We start from the raw sequence: 18,079 nt of genomic DNA on the forward strand, positions 1-18,079 counted from the left end.
TACCACAGAGACAGAGACATAAAAAAGTTAGACTGCAGTTTGCTAAAATATACGTGAGTAAGTCAAAATCCTTCTAGGAAAGTGTCTTGTGGACAAATGAGACCAAAATAGTGCTTTTTATAAAGCACATCATTCTACTGTTTACTCAGTACCTACAGTCACATATGGTGGAGGTTCAACAATGTTTTGGGATTGTTTTGCTGCCTCTGGCACTGGGTGCCTTGACTGTGTGCAAGGCATCATGAAATCTGAAGACTACCAAAGGATGTTGGGTTGCAATGTAGAACCCACATACATACATAGTATCCAGTAAGCTGGATTAGCATCCTAAATCATGGGTCTTCCAGCAGGACAATAATAATAATAATCTCTTTGTTTATATAGCGCCAACATATTCCGCAGCGCGTCAGAGTTTGCACACATTATCATCACTGTCCCCAATGGGACTCACAATCTATATTCCCTATCAGTATGTCTTTGGAGTGTGGGAAGAAACCAGAGAACCCGGGGAAACCCATGCAAACCCGGGAGAACAAAAACTCCTTGCAGCTGTTGTCCTTGGTGGGATTTGAACCCAGGACCCCAGCACTACAAGTTTGCAGTCCTAACCACTGAGCTACCGTGCTGGCCATACCCCACATACTTCAAGAAGCCCCCAGAAATGGATGGAAAGAAAGCGTTGAAGAGTTCTAATGTGGCCAGTCCGGATCGAAATCCCATTGAACACCTGTGGAGAAATCGTAAAATTGGTGATGGGAGAAGGCGCCTTCAAATCTGAAAGTGGTCCAAAGTTCCACCTGAGATGTGAGGGGTTAGAGTCACATTGCGTTAGGGCCGTCTGTTTAGCGCATAGCACTACGGACTGCGCTAACGCAATGTCCCAAAAGGGATTGCATTATCGATCTCCACTAGCGAGGAACGCAATGTCCCAAAAGGGATTGCGTTAGCCGATCTGCGCTAGCGAGCAGCGTTCGCGGTCCGTCACTCAAATGACGGCACATCGCTAGTGCACGCCCAATGTGGGCGTGCGCTAGCGATGCGTTCGCCATTACAGGCAATGGCGGCGTTAATGGACTACGTTACACCGCGTTATGCTGCGGTGTAACGTAGTCCGTTAAACGCGGTCACATAACGCAATGTGACCCTAGCCTAAGAAGCTTATTGATGGTTATAGGAAGCGATTGATTGCAGTTATTTATGTCAAACGGTGTGCAACCAAATAGGAAGTTGAGAGTGTGAAACATTTTATCCAGCCTATTATGGGTGTTTTGTGTGAAATTATGTCAAAGATTTGCCTTTTCTCTCTTTTTTTTTGTGCTGTTACATTACACACAAAGGGAAATAACATGCATATAACAAAACGTGCAATTGTTTTCTAGGAGAAATACTTCATTTTCTGAAAGCAGCTTCTCCATAATTAAGGACAGATCATGTCACACCCTCACATGAACGCTGCAGCTAATCACTGGCCACCGAGGTACTATCAACATGTATGAGAAATGAATTATGGTATGTTTCCACGTTCAGGAAACGCTGCGTTTTTTACGCTGCGTTGAGCCTCAGCATCCAGATGTTACAGCATAGTGGAGGAGATTTCATGAAATCCCGTCTCCACTATGCATTAAAAGACGCAAGCGGCATACCCACGGAAACACACATGCGGCGCGGCTTTTAAGAACACAGCATGTCCTTACATTGCTGAAACAACGCAAGGACAACGCAGGTGACCTGCCAGTGACCTCAGGTGCAGATATGGTCTGGATTTTACCTGCAATCTTGAACGTGGACACATACCCTAAAAGGACAACAACCATCAGGGCCTCTTCACCTACAATGACCACGTATGTAAGAGCAGAAAATCAGCAAGTGAGAACTGTACTAGAAGAAAGTGAATTGGAGATCTGGATGTTGTGTGAGGCACTTACAATACTAACGTCTATATCCTGGATATACACAATTTATAGAATTTATAGATTATTTTCTAGAATGACATTACAGCAAATATTATTTTTTCTCAAGATAACGAAAATTTCGATTAAAAGTCAAGTAAATGTAATATTGTACAGAAGTCATTCTACGCTTATTTTCCAGCCAGATTACAGAGACTAACAAACGATGATGGAGGCAGAACAATTATTAATAATATCGATCTCTCCCCATAAAGTATCACGTATTACACAGGATGACGCACCGAGGGGACGGACTAAACTGCATATTGGGATTATGGGATGATGGGATGATGGGCTGCAATACTAGACTCCACCACTAGATGGCAGCACATTTTACAAATGCAGCCCAGGAAATTACTTCTTGTAATATAGCAAGAAGGGAATATGGGTATAATTATTGATCTGTATGGGGATTATGGGTGAAATATCACAAATACACATGCCCAGGAACATATTTCATCTATTTCTGATAGGAATATGGGTATAATTATTGTTCTGTATGGGGATTATGGGTGAAATATCACAAATACACATGCCCAGGAACATATTTCATCTACTTCTGATAGGAATATGGGTATAACTATTGATCTGTATGGGGATTATGGGTGAAATATCACAAATACACATGCTCAGAAACATACTTCATCTACTTCTGATAGGAATATGGGTATATCTATTGATCTGTATGGGGATTATGGGTGAAATATCACAAATACACATGCCCAGGAACATACTTCATCTACTTCTGATAGGAATATGGGTATATCTATTGATCTGTATGGGGATTATGGGTGAAATATCACAAATACACATGCCCAGGAACATATTTCATCTACTTCTGATAGGAATATGGGTATAATTATTGATCTGTATGGGGATTATGGGTGAAATATCACAAATACACATGCCCAGGAACATACTTCATCTACTTCTGATAGGAATATGGGTATAATTATTGATCTGTATGGGGATTATGGGTGAAATATCACAAATACACATGCTCAGGAACATACTTCATCTACTTCTGATAGGAATATGAGTATAATTATTGTTCTGTATGGGGATTATGGGTGAAATATCACAAATACACATGCCCAGGAACATACTTCATCTACTTCTGATAGGAATATGGGTATAATTATTGATCTGTATGGGGATTATGGGTGAAATATCACAAATACACATGCCCAGGAACATACTTCATCTACTTCTGATAGGAATATGGGTATATCTATTGATCTGTATGGGGATTATGGGTGAAATATCACAAATACACATGCCCAGGAACATACTTCATCTACTTCTGATAGGAATATGGGTATAACTATTGATCTGTATGGGGATTATGGGTGAAATATCACAAATACACATGCTCAGGAACATACTTCATCTACTTCTGATAGGAATATGGGTATAATTATTGTTCTGTATGGGGATTATGGGTGAAATATCACAAATACACATGCCCAGGAACATATTTCATCTACTTCTGATAGGAATATGGGTATAATTATTGATCTGTATGGGGATTATGGGTGAAATATCACAAATACACATGCTCAGAAACATACTTCATCTACTTCTGATAGGAATATGGGTATATCTATTGTTCTGTATGGGGATTATGGGTGAAATATCACAAATACACATGCCCAGGAACATACTTCATCTACTTCTGATAGGAATATGGGTATATCTATTGTTCTGTATGGGGATTATGGGTGAAATATCACAAATACACATGCCCAGGAACATATTTCATCTACTTCTGATAGGAATATGGGTATAACTATTGATCTGTATGGGGATTATGGGTGAAATATCACAAATACACATGCTCAGGAACATACTTCATCTACTTCTGATAGGAATATGAGTATAATTATTGATCTGTATGGGGATTATGGGTGAAATATCACAAATACACATGCTCAGGAACATACTTAATCTACTTCTGATAGGAATATGAGTATAATTATTGATCTGTATGGGGATTATGGGTGAAATATCACAAATACACATGCTCAGGAACATACTTCATCTACTTCTGATAGGAATATGGGTATAATTATTGATCTGTATGGGGATTATGGGTGACATATCACAAATACACATGCCCAGGAACATATTTCATCTACTTCTGATAGGAATAAGGGTATAATTATTGTTCTGTATGGGGATTATGGGTGAAATATCACAAATACACATGCCCAGGAACATACTTCATCTACTTCTGATAGGAATATGGGTATATCTATTGATCTGTATGGGGATTATGGGTGAAATATCACAAATACACATGCCCAGGAACATACTTCATCTACTTCTGATAGGAATATGGGTATAATTATTGATCTGTATGGGGATTATGGGTGAAATATCACAAATACACATGCCCAGGAACATATTTCATCTACTTCTGATAGGAATATGGGTATAATTATTGATCTGTATGGGGATTATGGGTGAAATATCACAAATACACATGCCCAGGAACATATTTCATCTACTTCTGATAGGAATATGGGTATAATTATTGATCTGTATGGGGATTATGGGTGAAATATCACAAATACACATGCCCAGGAACATACTTCATCTACTTCTGATAGGAATATGGGTATAATTATTGATCTGTATGGGGATTATGGGTGAAATATCACAAATACACATGCCCAGGAACATATTTCATCTACTTCTGATAGGAATATGGGTATAATTATTGATCTGTATGGGGATTATGGGTGAAATATCACAAATACACATGCCCAGGAACATACTTCATCTACTTCTGATAGGAATATGGGTATAATTATTGATCTGTATGGGGATTATGGGTGAAATATCACAAATACACATGCCCAGGAACATATTTCATCTACTTCTGATAGGAATATGAGTATAATTATTGATCTGTATGGGGATTATGGGTGAAATATCACAAATACACATGCCCAGGAACATACTTCATCTACTTCTGATAGGAATATGGGTATAATTATTGATCTGTATGGGGATTATGGGTGACATATCACAAATACACATGCCCAGGAACATACTTCATCTACTTCTGATAGGAATATGGGTATATCTATTGATCTGTATGGGGATTATGGGTGAAATATCACAAATACACATGCCCAGGAACATACTTCATCTACTTCTGATAGGAATATGGGTATATCTATTGATCTGTATGGGGATTATGGGTGAAACATCACAAATACACATGCTCAGGAACATACTTCATCTACTTCTGATAGGAATATGAGTATAATTATTGATCTGTATGGGGATTATGGGTGAAATATCACAAATACACATGCCCAGGAACATACTTCATCTACTTCTGATAGGAATATGGGTATAATTATTGATCTGTATGGGGATTATGGGTGACATATCACAAATACACATGCCCAGGAACATACTTCATCTACTTCTGATAGGAATATGGGTATATCTATTGATCTGTATGGGGATTATGGGTGAAATATCACAAATACACATGCCCAGGAACATACTTCATCTACTTCTGATAGGAATATGGGTATATCTATTGATCTGTATGGGGATTATGGGTGAAATATCACAAATACACATGCCCAGGAACATACTTCATCTACTTCTGATAGGAATATGGGTATAATTATTGATCTGTATGGGGATTATGGGTGAAATATCACAAATACACATGCCCAGGAACATATTTCATCTACTTCTGATAGGAATATGGGTATAATTATTGATCTGTATGGGGATTATGGGTGAAATATCACAAATACACATGCCCAGGAACATATTTCATCTACTTCTGATAGGAATATGGGTATAATTATTGATCTGTATGGGGATTATGGGTGAAATATCACAAATACACATGCCCAGGAACATACTTCATCTACTTCTGATAGGAATATGGGTATAATTATTGATCTGTATGGGGATTATGGGTGAAATATCACAAATACACATGCCCAGGAACATATTTCATCTACTTCTGATAGGAATATGGGTATAATTATTGATCTGTATGGGGATTATGGGTGAAATATCACAAATACACATGCCCAGGAACATACTTCATCTACTTCTGATAGGAATATGGGTATAATTATTGATCTGTATGGGGATTATGGGTGAAATATCACAAATACACATGCCCAGGAACATATTTCATCTACTTCTGATAGGAATATGGGTATAATTATTGATCTGTATGGGGATTATGGGTGAAATATCACAAATACACATGCCCAGGAACATATTTCATCTACTTCTGATAGGAATATGGATATAATTATTGATCTGTATGGGGATTATGGGTGAAATATCACAAATACACATGCTCAGAAACATACTTCATCTACTTCTGATAGGAATATGGGTATAATTATTGTTCTGTATGGGGATTATGGGTGAAATATCACAAATACACATGCCCAGGAACATATTTCATCTACTTCTGATAGGAATATGGGTATAATTATTGATCTGTATGGGGATTATGGGTGAAATATCACAAATACACATGCCCAGGAACATACTTCATCTACTTCTGATAGAAATATGGGTATAATTATTGATCTGTATGGGGATTATGGGTGAAATATCACAAATACACATGCTCAGAAACATACTTCATCTACTTCTGATAGGAATATGGGTATATCTATTGATCTGTATGGGGATTATGGGTGAAATATCACACATACACATGCCCAGGAACATATTTCATCTACTTCTGATAGGAATATGGTTATAATTATTGATCTGTATGGTGATTATGGGTGAAATATCACAAATACACATGCCCAGGAACATATTTCATCTACTTCTGATAGGAATATGGGTATAATTATTGATCTGTATGGGGATTATGGGTGAAATATCACAAATACACATGCTCAGGAACATACTTCATCTACTTCTGATAGGAATATGAGTATAATTATTGATCTGTATGGGGATTATGGGTGAAATTTCACAAATACACATGCTCAGAAACATACTTCATCTACTTCTGATAGGAATATGGGTATATCTATTGATCTGTATGGGGATTATGGGTGAAATATCACAAATACACATGCCCAGGAACATACTTCATCTACTTCTGATAGGAATATGGGTATAATTATTGTTCTGTATGGGGATTATGGGTGAAATATCACAAATACACATGCCCAGGAACATATTTCATCTACTTCTGATAGGAATATGGGTATAATTATTGATCTGTATGGGGATTATGGGTGAAATATCACAAATACACATGCTCAGGAACATACTTCATCTACTTCTGATAGGAATATGGGTATAATTATTGATCTGTATGGGGATTATGGGTGACATATCACAAATACACATGCCCAGGAACATACTTCATCTACTTCTGATAGGAATATGGGTATATCTATTGATCTGTATGGGGATTATGGATGAAATATCACAAATACACATGCCCAGGAACATATTTCATCTACTTCTGATAGGAATATGGGTATATCTATTGATCTGTATGGGGATTATGGGTGAAATATCACAAATACACATGCCCAGGAACATATTTCACCTACTTCTGATAGGAATATGGGTATAATTATTGTTCTGTATGGGGATTATGGGTGAAATATCACAAATACACATGCCCAGGAACATACTTCATCTACTTCTGATAGGAATATGGGTATAACTATTGTTCTGTATGGGGATTATGGGTGAAATATCACAAATACACATGCTCAGGAACATACTTCATCTACTTCTGATAGGAATATGGGTATAATTATTGTTCTGTATGGGGATTATGGGTGAAATATCACAAATACACATGCCCAGGAACATACTTCATCTACTTCTGATAGGAATATGGGTATAATTATTGTTCTGTATGGGGATTATGGGTGAAATATCACAAATACACATGCCCAGGAACATACTTCATCTACTTCTGATAGGAATATGAGTATAATTATTGTTCTGTATGGGGATTATGGGTGAAATATCACAAATACACATGCCCAGGAACATACTTCATCTACTTCTGATAGGAATATGGGTATAATTATTGTTCTGTATGGGGATTATGGGTGAAATATCACAAATACACATGCTCAGGAACATACTTCATCTACTTCTGATAGGAATATGGGTATAATTATTGTTCTGTATGGGGATTATGGGTGAAATATCACAAATACACATGCCCAGGAACATATTTCATCTACTTCTGATAGGAATATGGGTATAATTATTGTTCTGTATGGGGATTATGGGTGAAATATCACAAATACACATGCCCAGGAACATATTTCACCTACTTCTGATAGGAATATGGGTAAAATTATTGTTCTGTATGGGGATTATGGGTGAAATATCACAAATACACATGCCCAGGAACATATTTCATCTACTTCTGATAGGAATATGGGTATAATTATTGTTCTGTATGGGGATTATGGGTGAAATATCACATGTACACATGCCCAGGAACATACTTCATCTACTTCTGATAGGAATAGGAGTATAATTATTGTTCTGTATGGGGAATATGGGTGAAATATCACAAATACACATGCCCAGGAACATACTTCATCTACTTCTGATAGGAATATGGGTATAACTATTGTTCTGTATGGGGATTATGGGTGAAATATCACAAATACACATGCTCAGGAACATACTTCATCTACTTCTGATAGGAATATGGGTATAATTATTGTTCTGTATGGGGATTATGGGTGAAATATCACAAATACACATGCTCAAGAACATACTTCATCTACTTCTGATAGGAATATGGGTATAATTATTGTTCTGTATGGGGATTATGGGTGAAATATCACAAATACACATGCCCAGGAACATATTTCATCTACTTCTGATAGGAATATGGGTATAATTATTGTTCTGTATGGGGATTATGGGTGAAATATCACAAATACACATGCCCAGGAACATATTTCACCTACTTCTGATAGGAATATGGGTATAATTATTGTTCTGTATGGGGATTATGGGTGAAATATCACAAATACACATGCCCAGGAACATACTTCATCTACTTCTGATAGGAATATGGGTATAATTATTGTTCTGTATGGGGATTATGGGTGACATATCACAAATACACATGCCCAGGAACATACTTCATCTACTTCTGATAGGAATATGGGTATATCTATTGATCTGTATGGGGATTATGGGTGAAATATCACAAATACACATGCCCAGGAACATACTTCATCTACTTCTGATAGGAATATGGGTATAATTATTATTCTGTATGGGGATTATGGGTGAAATATCACAAATACACATGCCCAGGAACATATTTCATCTACTTCTGATAGGAATATGGGTATAATTATTGATCTGTATGGGGATTATGGGTGAAATATCACAAATACACATGCTCAGGAACATACTTCATCTACTTCTGATAGGAATATGGGTATAATTATTGATCTGTATGGGGATTATGGGTGACATATCACAAATACACATGCCCAGGAACATACTTCATCTACTTCTGATAGGAATATGGGTATATCTATTGATCTGTATGGGGATTATGGATGAAATATCACAAATACACATGCCCAGGAACATATTTCATCTACTTCTGATAGGAATATGGGTATATCTATTGATCTGTATGGGGATTATGGGTGAAATATCACAAATACACATGCCCAGGAACATATTTCACCTACTTCTGATAGGAATATGGGTATAATTATTGTTCTGTATGGGGATTATGGGTGAAATATCACAAATACACATGCCCAGGAACATACTTCATCTACTTCTGATAGGAATATGGGTATAACTATTGTTCTGTATGGGGATTATGGGTGAAATATCACAAATACACATGCTCAGGAACATACTTCATCTACTTCTGATAGGAATATGGGTATAATTATTGTTCTGTATGGGGATTATGGGTGAAATATCACAAATACACATGCCCAGGAACATACTTCATCTACTTCTGATAGGAATATGGGTATATCTATTGATCTGTATGGGGATTATGGGTGAAATATCACAAATACACATGCCCAGGAACATACTTCATCTACTTCTGATAGGAATATGGGTATATCTATTGATCTGTATGGGGATTATGGGTGAAATATCACAAATACACATGCCCAGGAACATACTTCATCTACTTCTGATAGGAATATGGGTATAATTATTGTTCTGTATGGGGATTATGGGTGAAATATCACAAATACACATGCCCAGGAACATACTTCATCTACTTCTGATAGGAATATGAGTATAATTATTGTTCTGTATGGGGATTATGGGTGAAATATCACAAATACACATGCTCAGGAACATACTTCATCTACTTCTGATAGGAATATGGGTATAATTATTGTTCTGTATGGGGATTATGGGTGAAATATCACAAATACACATGCCCAGGAACATACTTCATCTACTTCTGATAGGAATATGGGTATATCTATTGATCTGTATGGGGATTATGGGTGAAATATCACAAATACACATGCCCAGGAACATACTTCATCTACTTCTGATAGGAATATGGGTATATCTATTGATCTGTATGGGGATTATGGGTGAAATATCACAAATACACATGCCCAGGAACATACTTCATCTACTTCTGATAGGAATATGGGTATAATTATTGTTCTGTATGGGGATTATGGGTGAAATATCACAAATACACATGCCCAGGAACATACTTCATCTACTTCTGATAGGAATATGAGTATAATTATTGTTCTGTATGGGGATTCTGGGTGAAATATCACAAATACACATGCCCAGGAACATACTTCATCTACTTCTGATAGGAATATGGGTATATCTATTGATCTGTATGGGGATTATGGGTGAAATATCACAAATACACATGCCCAGGAACATATTTCATCTACTTCTGATAGGAATATGGGTATATCTATTGATCTGTATGGGGATTATGGGTGAAATATCACAAATACACATGCTCAGGAACATACTTCATCTACTTCTGATAGGAATATGGGTATAACTATTGTTCTGTATGGGGATTATGGGTGAAATATCACAAATACACATGCCCAGGAACATACTTCATCTACTTCTGATAGGAATATGAGTATAATTATTGTTCTGTATGGGGGTTAAGGGTGAAATATCACAAATACACATGCCCAGGAACATACTTCATCTACTTCTGATAGGAATATGGGTATATCTATTGATCTGTATGGGGATTATGGGTGAAATATCACAAATACACATGCTCAGGAACATACTTCATCTACTTCTGATAGGAATATGAGTATAATTATTGATCTGTATGGGGATTATGGGTGAAATATCACAAATACACATGCCCAGGAACATATTTCATCTACTTCTGATAGGAATATGGGTATATCTATTGATCTGTATGGGGATTATGGGTGAAATATCACAAATACACATGCTCAGGAACATACTTCATCTACTTCTGATAGGAATATGGGTATAATTATTGTTCTGTATGGGGATTATGGGTGAAATATCACAAATACACATGCCCAGGAACATATTTCATCTACTTCTGATAGGAATATGGGTATAATTATTGTTCTGTATGGGGATTATGGGTGAAATATCACAAATACACATGCCCAGGAACATATTTCACCTACTTCTGATAGGAATATGGGTATAATTATTGTTCTGTATGGGGATTATGGGTGAAATATCACAAATACACATGCCCAGGAACATATTTCATCTACTTCTGATAGGAATATGGGTATAATTATTGTTCTGTATGGGGATTATGGGTGAAATATCACATGTACACATGCCCAGGAACATACTTCATCTACTTCTGATAGGAATAGGAGTATAATTATTGTTCTGTATGGGGAATATGGGTGAAATATCACAAATACACATGCCCAGGAACATACTTCATCTACTTCTGATAGGAATATGGGTATAACTATTGTTCTGTATGGGGATTATGGGTGAAATATCACAAATACACATGCTCAGGAACATACTTCATCTACTTCTGATAGGAATATGGGTATAATTATTGTTCTGTATGGGGATTATGGGTGAAATATCACAAATACACATGCCCAGGAACATACTTCATCTACTTCTGATAGGAATATGGGTATAACTATTGTTCTGTATGGGGATTATGGGTGAAATATCACAAATACACATGCTCAGGAACATACTTCATCTACTTCTGATAGGAATATGGGTATAATTATTGTTCTGTATGGGGATTATGGGTGAAATATCACAAATACACATGCCCAGGAACATATTTCATCTACTTCTGATAGGAATATGGGTATAATTATTGTTCTGTATGGGGATTATGGGTGAAATATCACAAATACACATGCCCAGGAACATATTTCACCTACTTCTGATAGGAATATGGGTATAATTATTGTTCTGTATGGGGATTATGGGTGAAATATCACAAATACACATGCCCAGGAACATACTTCATCTACTTCTGATAGGAATATGGGTATAATTATTGTTCTGTATGGGGATTATGGGTGACATATCACAAATACACATGCCCAGGAACATACTTCATCTACTTCTGATAGGAATATGGGTATATCTATTGATCTGTATGGGGATTATGGGTGAAATATCACAAATACACATGCCCAGGAACATACTTCATCTACTTCTGATAGGAATATGGGTATAATTATTATTCTGTATGGGGATTATGGGTGAAATATCACAAATACACATGCCCAGGAACATATTTCATCTACTTCTGATAGGAATATGGGTATAATTATTGATCTGTATGGGGATTATGGGTGAAATATCACAAATACACATGCTCAGGAACATACTTCATCTACTTCTGATAGGAATATGGGTATAATTATTGATCTGTATGGGGATTATGGGTGACATATCACAAATACACATGCCCAGGAACATACTTCATCTACTTCTGATAGGAATATGGGTATATCTATTGATCTGTATGGGGATTATGGATGAAATATCACAAATACACATGCCCAGGAACATATTTCATCTACTTCTGATAGGAATATGGGTATATCTATTGATCTGTATGGGGATTATGGGTGAAATATCACAAATACACATGCCCAGGAACATATTTCACCTACTTCTGATAGGAATATGGGTATAATTATTGTTCTGTATGGGGATTATGGGTGAAATATCACAAATACACATGCCCAGGAACATACTTCATCTACTTCTGATAGGAATATGGGTATAACTATTGTTCTGTATGGGGATTATGGGTGAAATATCACAAATACACATGCTCAGGAACATACTTCATCTACTTCTGATAGGAATATGGGTATAATTATTGTTCTGTATGGGGATTATGGGTGAAATATCACAAATACACATGCCCAGGAACATACTTCATCTACTTCTGATAGGAATATGGGTATATCTATTGATCTGTATGGGGATTATGGGTGAAATATCACAAATACACATGCCCAGGAACATACTTCATCTACTTCTGATAGGAATATGGGTATATCTATTGATCTGTATGGGGATTATGGGTGAAATATCACAAATACACATGCCCAGGAACATACTTCATCTACTTCTGATAGGAATATGGGTATAATTATTGTTCTGTATGGGGATTATGGGTGAAATATCACAAATACACATGCCCAGGAACATACTTCATCTACTTCTGATAGGAATATGAGTATAATTATTGTTCTGTATGGGGATTCTGGGTGAAATATCACAAATACACATGCCCAGGAACATACTTCATCTACTTCTGATAGGAATATGGGTATATCTATTGATCTGTATGGGGATTATGGGTGAAATATCACAAATACACATGCCCAGGAACATATTTCATCTACTTCTGATAGGAATATGGGTATATCTATTGATCTGTATGGGGATTATGGGTGAAATATCACAAATACACATGCTCAGGAACATACTTCATCTACTTCTGATAGGAATATGGGTATAACTATTGTTCTGTATGGGGATTATGGGTGAAATATCACAAATACACATGCCCAGGAACATACTTCATCTACTTCTGATAGGAATATGAGTATAATTATTGTTCTGTATGGGGGTTAAGGGTGAAATATCACAAATACACATGCCCAGGAACATATTTCATCTACTTCTGATAGGAATATGGGTATATCTATTGATCTGTATGGGGATTATGGATGAAATATCACAAATACACATGCCCAGGAACATACTTCATCTACTTCTGATAGGAATATGGGTATATCTATTGATCTGTATGGGGATTATGGGTGAAATATCACAAATACACATGCTCAGGAACATACTTCATCTACTTCTGATAGGAATATGAGTATAATTATTGATCTGTATGGGGATTATGGGTGAAATATCACAAATACACATGCCCAGGAACATATTTCATCTACTTCTGATAGGAATATGGGTATATCTATTGATCTGTATGGGGATTATGGGTGAAATATCACAAATACACATGCTCAGGAACATACTTCATCTACTTCTGATAGGAATATGGGTATAATTATTGTTCTGTATGGGGATTATGGGTGAAATATCACAAATACACATGCCCAGGAACATATTTCATCTACTTCTGATAGGAATATGGGTATAATTATTGTTCTGTATGGGGATTATGGGTGAAATATCACAAATACACATGCCCAGGAACATATTTCACCTACTTCTGATAGGAATATGGGTATAATTATTGTTCTGTATGGGGATTATGGGTGAAATATCACAAATACACATGCCCAGGAACATATTTCATCTACTTCTGATAGGAATATGGGTATAATTATTGTTCTGTATGGGGATTATGGGTGAAATATCACATGTACACATGCCCAGGAACATACTTCATCTACTTCTGATAGGAATAGGAGTATAATTATTGTTCTGTATGGGGAATATGGGTGAAATATCACAAATACACATGCCCAGGAACATACTTCATCTACTTCTGATAGGAATATGGGTATAACTATTGTTCTGTATGGGGATTATGGGTGAAATATCACAAATACACATGCTCAGGAACATACTTCATCTACTTCTGATAGGAATATGGGTATAATTATTGTTCTGTATGGGGATTATGGGTGAAATATCACAAATACACATGCCCAGGAACATGCTTCATCTACTTCTGATAGGAATATGGGTATAACTATTGTTCTGTATGGGGATTATGGGTGAAATATCACAAATACACATGCTCAGGAACATACTTCATCTACTTCTGATAGGAATATGGGTATAATTATTGTTCTGTATGGGGATTATGGGTGAAATATCACAAATACACATGCCCAGGAACATATTTCATCTACTTCTGATAGGAATATGGGTATAATTATTGTTCTGTATGGGGATTATGGGTGAAATATCACAAATACACATGCCCAGGAACATATTTCACCTACTTCTGATAGGAATATGGGTATAATTATTGTTCTGTATGGGGATTATGGGTGAAATATCACAAATACACATGCCCAGGAACATATTTCATCTACTTCTGATAGGAATATGGGTATAATTATTGTTCTGTATGGGGATTATGGGTGAAATATCACAAATACACATGCCCAGGAACATACTTCATCTACTTCTGATAGGAATATGGGTATAACTATTGTTCTGTATGGGGATTATGGGTGAAATATCACAAATACACATGCTCAGGAACATACTTCATCTACTTCTGATAGGAATATGGGTATAATTATTGTTCTGTATGGGGATTATGGGTGAAATATCACATGTACACATGCCCAGGAACATACTTCATCTACTTCTGATAGGAATAGGAGTATAATTATTGTTCTGTATGGGGAATATGGGTGAAATATCACAAATACACATGCCCAGGAACATACTTCATCTACTTCTGATAGGAATATGGGTATAACTATTGTTCTGTATGGGGATTATGGGTGAAATATCACAAATACACATGCCCAGGAACATACTTCATCTACTTCTGATAGGAATATGGGTATATCTATTGTTCTGTATGGGGATTATGGGTGAAATATCACAAATACACATGCTCAGGAACATATTTCATCTACTTCTGATAGGAATATGAGTGTAATTATTGTTCTGTATGGGGATTATGGGTGAAATATCACAAATACACATGCCCAGGAACATACTTCATCTACTTCTGATAGGAATATGGGTATAACTATTGTTCTGTATGGGGATTATGGGTGAAATATCACAAATACACATGCCCAGGAACATACTTCATCTACTTCTGATAGGAATATGGGTATATCTATTGTTCTGTATGGGGATTATGGGTGAAATATCACAAATACACATGCTCAGGAACATATTTCATCTACTTCTGATAGGAATATGAGTGTAATTATTGTTCTGTATGGGGATTATGGGTGAAATATCACAAATACACATGCCCAGGAACATACTTCATCTACTTCTGATAGGAATATGGGTATAACTATTGTTCTGTATGGGGATTATGGGTGAAATATCACAAATACACATGCTCAGGAACATACTTCATCTACTTCTGATAGGAATATGGGTATAATTATTGTTCTGTATGGGGATTATGGGTGAAATATCACAAATACACATGCCCAGGAACATACTTCATCTACTTCTGATAGGAATATGGGTATAACTATTGTTCTGTATGGGGATTATGGGTGAAATATCACAAATACACATGCTCAGGAACATACTTCATCTACTTCTGATAGGAATATGGGTATAATTATTGTTCTGTATGGGGATTATGGGTGAAATATCACAAATACACATGCCCAGGAACATATTTCATCTACTTCTGATAGGAATATGGGTATAATTATTGTTCTGTATGGGGATTATGGGTGAAATATCACAAATACACATGCCCAGGAACATATTTCACCTACTTCTGATAGGAATATGGGTATAATTATTGTTCTGTATGGGGATTATGGGTGACATATCACAAATACACATGCCCAGGAACATACTTCATCTACTTCTGATAGGAATATGGGTATATCTATTGATCTGTATGGGGATTATGGGTGAAATATCACAAATACACATGCCCAGGAACATACTTCATCTACTTCTGATAGGAATATGGGTATAATTATTGTTCTGTATGGGGATTATGGGTGAAATATCACAAATACACATGCCCAGGAACATACTTCATCTACTTCTGATAGGAATATGGGTATAATTATTGTTCTGTATGGGGATTATGGGTGAAATATCACAAATACACTTGCCCAGGAACATACTTCATCTACTTCTGATAGGAATATGGGTATATCTATTGATCTGTATGGGGATTATGGGTGAAATATCACAAATACACATGCCCAGGAACATACTTCATCTACTTCTGATAGGAATATGGGTATATCTATTGATCTGTATGGGGATTATGGGTGAAATATCACAAATACACATGCCCAGGAACATACTTCATCTACTTCTGATAGGAATATGGGTATAATTATTGTTCTGTATGGGGATTATGGGTGAAATATCACAAATACACATGCCCAGGAACATACTTCATCTACTTCTGATAGGAATATGAGTATAATTATTGTTCTGTATGGGGATTCTGTGTGAAATATCACAAATACACATGCCCAGGAACATACTTCATCTACTTCTGATAGGAATATGGGTATATCTATTGATCTGTATGGGGATTATGGGTGAAATATCACAAATACACATGCCCAGGAACATATTTCATCTACTTCTGATAGGAATATGGGTATATCTATTGATCTGTATGGGGATTATGGGTGAAATATCACAAATACACATGCTCAGGAACATACTTCATCTACTTCTGATAGGAATATGGGTATAACTATTGTTCTGTATGGGGATTATGGGTGAAATATCACAAATACACATGCCCAGGAACATACTTCATCTACTTCTGATAGGAATATGAGTATAATTATTGTTCTGTATGGGGATTATGGGTGAAATATCACAAATACACATGCCCAGGAACATACTTCATCTACTTCTGATAGGAATATGGGTATATCTATTGATCTGTATGGGGA

The 18,079-nt window shown here is 36.3% G+C and overlaps 1 protein-coding gene across 1 annotated transcript in view; it reads right to left on the minus strand.

The window, feature by feature from the left end:
- LOC138663931 (oocyte zinc finger protein XlCOF8.4-like) overlaps positions 1-18,079 on the minus strand; it is a 74,101-nt gene that overhangs the window by 21,475 nt on the left and 34,547 nt on the right. The window lies entirely within an intron of this gene.

Source organism: Ranitomeya imitator, chromosome 2 (assembly GCF_032444005.1).
Source record: "Ranitomeya imitator isolate aRanImi1 chromosome 2, aRanImi1.pri, whole genome shotgun sequence".
NCBI lineage: Eukaryota > Metazoa > Chordata > Amphibia > Anura > Dendrobatidae > Ranitomeya > Ranitomeya imitator.